At 42.2% G+C, this 9,795-nt stretch overlaps 1 long non-coding RNA gene across 1 annotated transcript; it reads left to right on the top strand.

Annotated features, from left to right (window-relative positions):
- Positions 1 to 4,507: 4,507 nt before the first annotated feature.
- LOC134442110 (uncharacterized) lies at positions 4,508 to 5,417 on the top strand. The gene is made up of 3 exons (XR_010033305.1): positions 4,508 to 4,549; positions 4,788 to 4,935; positions 5,315 to 5,417. It is a non-coding gene; the product is annotated as an uncharacterized LOC134442110 (long non-coding RNA).
- The last annotated feature ends 4,378 nt before the right edge of the window (positions 5,418 to 9,795 follow it).

Below are 9,795 nucleotides of genomic sequence, written 5' to 3'. Positions count from 1 at the left end.
CTACCGCAATTTTTGCTGCAATTTTTCAACTGTTGTCTCTCCTCTGACCAATTTGTTGAAGGGTGGCGCCAAATTCATTTGGTCGGAGGAGTGTCAGCAGGCGTTCCAGAATGCAAAGCTTTTGTTAACGTCAGCTCCGGTCCTGGCTGCACCCAAACTGGATCAGCCTTTCCAGCTGCAGGTGGATGCAAGCCAGGTGGGAGCAGGTGCGGTCCTCCTGCAGGCTGATGATGATGGGGTAGCCAGGCCGGTTTGCTATTTTTCAAAAAAATTCAACAAATACCAATTTAATTATTCGGTGATTGAAAAGGAAGCATTGGCATTGATTTGGGCATTGCAACACTTCGAAGTCTATGTGGGAGGGGGTCTCCATCCAATTGTGGTCTACTCTGACCACAACCCCCTCACATTTCTTCAGTCCTTTAAAGGATCCACCAACCAGCGGCTGCTGCGTTGGGCGCTGTTTTTGCAGCCATTCCACCTACTCATTCGTCACATCCGGGGGGTGGAAAATGTGATGGCTGATGCGCTATCTCGGGCTCTGGACCAGGAGGCCTAATCATATTCACTCGCTCCTAACCTTAGGTTTTTTCTGCTTCCCTTAAAGGTTGCTGTCCGGGTACCAGGATTTGCTGGGTGCAGTGAAGAGCAGAGGGGAAGGAGGGTGGTGAGGGTTTGGGTCTGGTTGGTCTGGGGAGGAGGGGAGGTGCGCCAGTGAACTAGACTAGGCCACTGTAGTTTTTTGTTTTCTATTTTTTGATGGTGCTTCAGAGACCCAGTTAACACGGGTCTCTGTTTTTAAGGGGGGGGATGTCATGCCCGGCTCTGCCGGTTAGTGTTTGGGGCACTTTGCTCCTCCGACCCGCAGGTGGAGCTGGTCTGTGAAGACGTGCAACATCTCAGAGGGCTGCTGATTGGGCGGCCTATAAAAGGCCTCCCATCAGCATGCTCTCTCTCTCTCTCTCTCATCCCCACAGGCACATTCGTTTGGTGACCGTATGGTCACGGCAACGACGGCCGGGATTTGCACCACACTTGCACCCCTTTTGGACAACACTCATTTACTGATACACTCTTTGGTTAATTCACATTACTGATCACTGATACATGTTGTAAATAAAATATCTTTTGGCTAAAATGTACAAATCGGTGTGGTCTCCCTTAATGTTACAGCCACTAACGAGCCAGTGGTTGTGACATTTGGCTTTCTGTGTCGAAATATTGTCATGTTGGCACCGTTGGAATTTCAATTCAGAAATGCAATATGAGGAGTTTGGTTGGAATCAAGCCAATGGTCAAGGGAATCATTGCATTGCAATGATCATTGCAAGGGAAATTGTTCAGGAGGCATAGGACAACCAAAAAATAACTTCAGGTGAAATATAGGACAACATGAAAAAATGTTTTAAACTGTACAGGAAAGAGGCACTTGAGGAAAGATGGGCTGTTGGGGGTTGCCAGGAGAAAGCCATTACCACAAAAATGCAAACATGTTATTTTGCATATGATACACCAAATAGCACAGTGAGAAGCATCAAAACGCCTGTGACAAAGTCATTTGGAAAAATGAGATCAATATGGAACTTTTTTAGGCCACTATTAACAGTACCATTTGGAGAACAGTCAATGGAGCCTATGATGAAAGTTACACCATACCCTTCTGTGAAACATGGTCATGGACCACTGATTTCATGGGGACATTTGAGTTACAAATGCATTATACTTTTGATCCATACTCGCAGAATGATGAATACATTGCCCTGTGAGAAATACTGGAGGAAACTTGACACACATCAGCCTTGAAACTGCACATGGTCCATTGTTTGGACATGCCAACATGACAATATTTCAACACAGAAAGCCAAATCAACCCGTCACTAGCTTCAGAAAGAATAAAATGAAGTTTTTGAGCGACCGTCTCACTCTCCTGATCTCAACATCATTGAGCCATTCAGGGGAAACCTCAAATGTGAGGTTCCAGCAAGACACCCAAAAATATTATAGGAAACAACCATTCTGCCAGGAAGAATGTGCTGTTTTGTCATCTGAGAACATTAAGAGCCTTATCCACAACTACCACAAACAATTTAGAGCGGTCCCTGATGTTAAACAGGGCCATATTCAGCATTAGAAACTAAGGTATGTAAACTTTTGAATAGGGTCATTTGGGTAGTTTGGGTTGTGATCATGCTTTTGAAAGAGTAAACACAGAATATTGATCTTAAGCTAGTCACTAGCAATGAGTGAAAAAAAAGGTTTTGTGTAATCCTTCATATTTTGTGAGAAATCGCGAAGAAAGCGTTTATTCTGCTGGGGTATGTAAACATATGAGCACAACTGTATGTCACCATCTCTCATTGAACTCCATTGATTTTCATTGTGTTGCTTTCCATGATTACAATGACCCTAAACATACACCTAAGGCCAAAGTTGATTTTCTGGAGAGGTGTGAGTGAATCGGTGATTAAAATTGACACCCGATCTGCATATTTGAAGTGTTTTGAAGTGACTTATCTGCTCATTTTCACATTATGTTCGATAGGCGACAAAACTTTTGTCTTGTCAAAATCTGCCCTGTCTGTGTTCATTAAAGGGTCAATATTCCTTTGGTGCATGAAATTTATTTTTGTACATACATTTTCATTCAAGAGGGTTGTAGCTTTCATATGAGTGACTTCTGAAGCCAAGTGATTAATTGAAAGTCAGGTTATTAGCTGTTATTCCAAACAGATGGATAGGCGACAACTCTTTTGGAGGCGAGTGTATAAACACCGCCCCCTTTGGCTGTATCCTTCTTAAAAGGAAAAAACGTTTTTTTTGCATGTGGGGCCTTATTTCTGGAATAAAACACATCACTCTACACACCCATACCACTTTTTTCCCATTTGATGCAGTTTGGAAGATTTTGTGTCAGACGGTATCCACTCAACGGTAGCCGTAGGGGCAACATTTCCAAGCCCATAAATGACTTTCCCCCACTTTTTAAACGTTGTGCAGATGTGCCATAGTCGAATCAAACACTTCCCGCGTCTGTCACACCCCCGCCTACTTGTACTCATTTATTTCTGAAAACGGCAATGAAGGCGGCACCGTGACGTCATCGGCTGGCGACACCATTTATTCTGACAGCAGGCGGTTGAGCTTCCTTCGCTCGCTCAATCAGCTAGGACTGCAAAACGCTTGTAAACATTAGCTTTTTGGGAGTAATATTTGGGTTTTGCAAAAATGGTTCGAATGTGTACATTCCCAGGATACGAAAACAAGATGACTAGATGGACATCCTTGTCTTTTCACCGGCTTCCTCTGCAAAACCGAGAAGTATTGAGACTGTGGCTTATCGCAATGAGAATGGATCCTAACATCAGACCGCAGCGATTGCGACGCGCTGATCATCGAGTTTGTAGTGCCCATTTCTCTGCCGATGATTTTTGTCCACTAGAGGAAATGAAACCTGGCCAAAAATCTCAGTATCGAATTCTCAAGACCGGCGCTGTGCCTACGGCCACCGAACAACGCACAGAGGAAACTACGGTAAGCTAGCTTTCACATGTCCACGAGCTAATTGTATGTGATTACCCTGTACTTGAATCAGTGCAAAGTCTACTGCTAGCAAACATTCAAACAAGCCAAATTATAAGTTGTGTGCACCATTTCCAAGTTGTCCGTTTTGTCGGAAGCAGCAGTGGGTGCATTTGGAACATTGGGGAACAAAATTGAAACGTAGAGGTAAAACAGTTGACATGACCCAAGCAGGCTACCTGTGATGCAAAAGATTCCCTGATTGTCGCTCCCAACGCAGGACGCTCCCGGGTCGGCTCGCTCCCACTAGCCAGACTATCGATTGCAAAATAGAGCTCTAGACTAGCTCTACTGCTGGGTGCATTTGTGAACGGTCTCCCAGAGCGATCAGTGAACAGTCATCATCAAAGCCTTGACTTTTGGAGCCGTTCACGAATTACCAGTACATCTACAATGGAATGCTGGTTTGTTTCGAACCACACCGTATTTTACTTTCATTGCGTCATGTTGATTGCACGATGCAACCCATAGGTGAATGAGGTGTGTATGGGGTATTGTAGATGCAGATTTCCAACGTCATGAAAGATAATAAATCATAAACACTATCTTTACTGTTGCAGAAGTTTGTAAAATAAGTTTGTCCAAAATAAAAGGTTTAAATGAGGTTTAAATGAGGAATGGACATGGTTCAGCTGTGTTGATTTCTCTGAATACTACAGTCACTGACTTGTATGTATAGCCTATGTCTCAATGTCAGATGAACAAGAAAGGGGATTCATCATAGTCCCAAGCTGATGACATTGATGCAGTGTGATGTCTTATTTATGTATTCCTTTTTGTATTTATTTTCTCTTTTAGGAAAGTGCCAGCAGGATCTAGAGGGCCATTTGACTTTGCATTGAATGTGCTTATGACAAGACCCCCCCCCCCCCCCCCCCCCCCCCCCCCCCCCCAGACTACAACAACACCAAAAAGGCGCTCGTTATCTGGGAAGTACTATGCCTTGGCTCCCACGTGGTCGCAACCATTGGTAAGAACAACAAACAAACACCTTTTATTTTGAAAACTGCCATTACATGACAATATTTCGCCCTTCACTATTATTCTGACAAAATACACACTGTTTTATTGTGCACCAGGTCCATCTCTAATAGTGAATGCATGAAAACCTGTCATAAATAGCTGCTCACACACTGAAATCAAACCCTGTCCTCGTTTTTGGAACACATATTGAAAATTTCACTGAGCATTTCCTTTCAATGTTTCAGCTTTGTATCCGTCGATGGACTTCCCTGCTGTACCACATCACTGGGGTGCATCGATGGGAAGAAGGGAGCAGTGAGCACACCTGTCTCCACCCCCCCTTGTCTGATGAGGAGCAAGAGAGAGGGAGGCAACAGGCCACAACTAAAGCAGGTAATATGTCCATACATTTGTTTATACCTGTGTACACTGTGTGTGAAGGTATTCAATCACTCTAGGTGAACAACTGAAATGGTTATATCTAAAATAGGGGAGGGGGGTGGTCTCACAAAGTGTATGCTTGAAGTAGTATGGGAAGCATTCACCTTCATTTGATTGACCGCTTTGCTTTATTGCTGCCATGTCTTACTGGAAGCTTGTGTGTTGTCTTTGAAATGGAATCGTAATGGTCAATAACAGTATGCAGCATTTGCCCAAGGGCCCACATGTAATGCTGGTGGGTGCCCTGCAACCTATCGGGGCCCTGTGTGTAATTGTTCTGCCACTGACAGTCTACTGGTAAATAAACAAAGTTTCATCTTTATTTCCCCAGGTGAACTCTGTTGGTCCTTCCCATATTCCAGGCAGTCAGGGGATTGAGTGTCAAAGCCCATCTACCAGAAGACGACACAGACCTTCAGAAGGACCCTAATTGAGCGTGCCTTGAAGATGAGGGATGATGCTAGTATAGCATACACAGAGCAGTTCAAGAAGCCACGTTGCAAAAGACTGCTTCAGAATATTGCTCCAGTCGCCAGACTAGACAAAAACTTTTTAGTGGCTAGACGGACCAGTCGCTTTGGAGGATTGAGAGCTAAGCCCTATTAGACCCACTGACTTTTTCTTTGAATCCAACACCCAAGGGTCTTCGGGGTCACCATTTCACACTTCTCCAAAATCATCTATAACTCAGAGTTTTGGCCTTGACGCTACAAACCTTGCAACTTCTAGTTTTCAAATATATACTGAGAATTATCGCATGGGACGTGACGTGGAGGGGGGGGGGGGTGTGACTTTCAATTACTTTTTTACTCGCTGTAAGAAAACTTTCTAAATGCTCTTTTTACTTATTTACACTGTTTTCTTGCACTGACTGAAGACCTTTACCACTTTTTTGTACAGTTTTGTTTACACTCAATCTAAATGAAAATTGTTTGGATTATATTCACTTTACTGTCATATTAGTTTTGTTAGGCTTTTCAGAATACAACCATATGTGCCACTTTAACATAATGTTTACAGTTAGTTGAAATACTTCAAAAAAAGTCAAGGTGTTGCAAACTACCTCAAAGCCCCTGAGAGGCCTTGGACAAAAAACAAAACAGGACTCAGCATTTTTCATTACTGTCTGACGTATGCTGTGTTGTCGAATGAATGTCTTATTATGAATGACATTTTGTACAAATAAAGCCCAAACACAACTGATCTTGGTTCTTTCCATTTATTGAAAATGTACAATAGATTGTAATGATATTATAAAATGTACAATAGATAGTAATGACATCTATTCAGTATGATATATGCATTAGGTATATGCTCGTCAAAAGAAGCTGATAGTCTCTGGCAGTGCCTCTGAACACAATTGAGGCAATAATGAATTGTAAAACGTGTTTGCAATGCTTGCCAACTGCTGTCGGGGCTTGGACATTTCCTGTTGTATCACAGTGCAGGTAGGCTGTCGGATGTAGCCTATGAACGTTTTTGAAGGTAATATAATAATGTAAGGTATGCTATTCGAATATACTGAGGAGCTCTGTCTACTCTGCATGCGTGAATCCAACATAGTCTCCGCTGGGAGATGGATACTTGCTTCTGATAAGGCTCACGATGCAGCTGGGAATCACCTTTCTGTGGCTGGTCCCAGTCGTAGCCCTCCAAGTGCCCAGTCGAGAACAATTCGATATGCTACTAGCCGAAATTGCCTATGGAAAAAAATGATTACAGTGATTAGTATGCAGTAATGCATGAGTGAGAACAATACTCTGAATAGTAACAGTCTAACGGTGACAATTCAAATCTGCATCACACGTTCGTTATCATACTACTTACTCAACAGACAGCTGTCCATTTGATACCGCTGGCTGGGGCTGTGTCCTCCAGTTCAGTTTGGGAACACGAAAAAACGTTCCTATGACTCCACGGTTCATCAAGGCACGGACATCCTCTAGAGTTGTAAGACAGCATGCCTGGTTAGAATCACCCAGCCGTTCACCTCCTGGACGCAAATCCCATTCGATACAGCACAGACATTCATTTTCGGTTTTCATAATAGAACGTGTCCACAAGAGCACCACCAGATACCATCTGTTCGTGAGCGCGCTACTGGTTGTAGCTTGGTCCGCTGTTCCATAGCCTGTCTCTGCCTTCTTCTTTCCAACAGCTCCTCATCTGTATACTCAGGCTCAAAACGATACGGACGGCCATCATACACAAAGTCATCTTCGAATTCAAAGTCAGAATCTTCTGCCATCTTCTGTAAAAGAGGAAGTTTTCACAGCCTTGCTTGCTAACTGCTTAATTGCAAACACAGACCGCAACATGCAATGCAATGGCAGCCAGCTTACGGCTGTCAAAATAAATGGTGTCGCCAGCCGATGACGTCACGGTGCCGCCTTCATTGCCGTTTTCAGAAATAAATGAGTACAAGTAGGCGGGGGTGTGACAGACGCGGGAAGTGTTTGATTCGACTATGGCACATCTGCACAACGTTTAAAAAGTGGGGGAAAGTCATTTATGGGCTTGGAAATGTTGCCCCTACGGCTACCGTTGAGTGGATACCGTCTGACACAAAATCTTCCAAACTGCATCAAATGGGAAAAAAGTGGTATGGGTGTGTAGAGTGATGTGTTTTATTCCAGAAATAAGGCCCCACATGCAAAAAAACGTTTTTTCCCTTTAACACCCCCCCAGGGGCGCCCTAGACCAGGGCTATTCAATTAGAATTTCATCTGGGCCACATTTTCAAACCAAGAACTTAAGTCGGGCCGCACATTTTCAGCCATAACTCAAATGGAAATGACACTTCAAATTCGTAGTCTACAAGCAATTTTTAAACATGTTCCTCTAGCCTAAAACCTTACCACACTGAATGTGAATGTACAAGACAAGCAGGCAATTCACAAGAAAATCATGTGTTGTACTGCAGTATCAAAACTGGAATGTACACTGTTACAGTTGGGGGCAACATCTGGGCCGCATGTGAACTGCATCTGGGCCGCATGTGGCCCTCGGGCCTCCAATTGAATAGCCCTGCCCTAGACAGTACTGCAGGAGAATCTGATGAAGACCGTTGAGGTCGAAACGTAATCCATCCATGAGATAATAAAATACAACAAGAAGGATTCTAAGTGTGTGGACTTCTCACTTTGAACACTACAGCATAGGTGCAATACCTACTCTGGCCACAATCTTTGCACAAAAGCTGAGAGAACCTTTGCTCCATGTGCTATGCATATTTTGGTCTCAATTTGCCCAAATGTCTTCGGTGAACAACTAAAAACTTTTTTTTGGAGGGGACTGTACAAAGATACACACGCACACACGCGCAAAAAAAAAAGAAGAAGAAAGAAAGAAAACAAAGTTTAGACACAATTGTGCATGCATCCCGAGCAGAAATGATATAATAGTAGTAATAATAATAATGATGATAATAACATTATTATTATATTAGGCTATATTATTGGAAGTATTAGTAGGCCTATTAGTTTTAGTGTGTGTGTGTGTGTGTGTGTGTGTGTGTGTGTGTGTGTGTGTGTGTGTGTGTGTGTGTGCGTGTGCGTGTGCGTGTGCGTGTTTGTGTGTGTGTCTCCTTTACATTCATTGTATTCTTCAGCTATGAACATCACAGCATGTATAATTACATTCGTTATAAATCAGATGTATTCTTTATTTACTATTACTGCTGTGACTATGTATTCTCAGATGAGTTTCTGTGTGGTTGTGTAACCATACAGTGTTGTAAGATGTCTTTTGTGTTGTGTTGACATATGAACTATAAATATCATTAACACATTCAGCATATTCTACTGATCTGATTGGTCCATGTAGTTCAATATTCTGTTATTGGCATTAAAATAGTTCAAAGAGAAGCAAAACCCCATTCAAAAATAATCATTGTTGTGATCTGTAAAGCTTAACTACTGTATATCATACAATGCACCATTCATTAATGTGTAATCACACAGTGTACTATGTCCCATCATGGACATTATTATACAGATCTACTCTGCATGTGGCATCTTAAACTGGGCCACTGTGACAGTCCCTATTCCTGTCACCATCCAGACCTGTGTGAAGCAGGCAGCCCATATGCTGAAAATATAAATAAAACATTTTGTAATCCTCAGTAATACAGATCAGTGCATTTATAATTACATTTCAAAAATCAGATGCTTTTTTACTTACTTTACTATAATTGCTGTGACTATGTATTCTCAGATGAGTTTCAGTTTGATTGTGTAACAATACAGTGTTGTAAGATGTGTTTGTGTTGTGCTTAATGGACTGTAAATATAATTGACACATTAATAAAAATATTAATTAAAAAAGTTAATATGTGGTTAGACCAGGGTTGTCAAACATTAGGCCTGGGGGCCGGATGTGGCCCACTGGATGGTTTAATACGACCCCCAGACGTGTAGAAAATAAAAAGATTAAGAATGTCCAAAAAAAAAGTAAATCTCTAGCTCATTACAAATGTACTGCAGGTGTCTTGAGATTTTAGATTTCCAGTAATTGAGAAGGAATTTGCCTTTTTTACTTGCCATTGAATATCAATGCTTCTGATATACCCGCTAACATCCACCATGAGATGATTCAGTCAAGTCAAGTCAAGTAGGTTTTATTGTCAATTTCTTTACATGCACTGGTCATACAAAGAATTTGAAATTACATTTCTTGCTTTCCCATACAGACATAGACTAATTAAGGTAAGGACATAGACAGTATAGACATAGACAGTACTTATACATGGACTTAAGACAGTATGGACATAGACAGTGCTCATACAGACATTTAAAGTGCAAGACTGGACAA

This window comes from Engraulis encrasicolus, unplaced genomic scaffold (assembly GCF_034702125.1).
Source record: "Engraulis encrasicolus isolate BLACKSEA-1 unplaced genomic scaffold, IST_EnEncr_1.0 scaffold_115_np1212, whole genome shotgun sequence".
In the NCBI taxonomy this organism is placed as follows: domain Eukaryota; kingdom Metazoa; phylum Chordata; class Actinopteri; order Clupeiformes; family Engraulidae; genus Engraulis; species Engraulis encrasicolus.
Note: the sequence above shows the minus strand (reverse complement) of the source record. Positions and strands in the feature narration are given on the sequence as shown.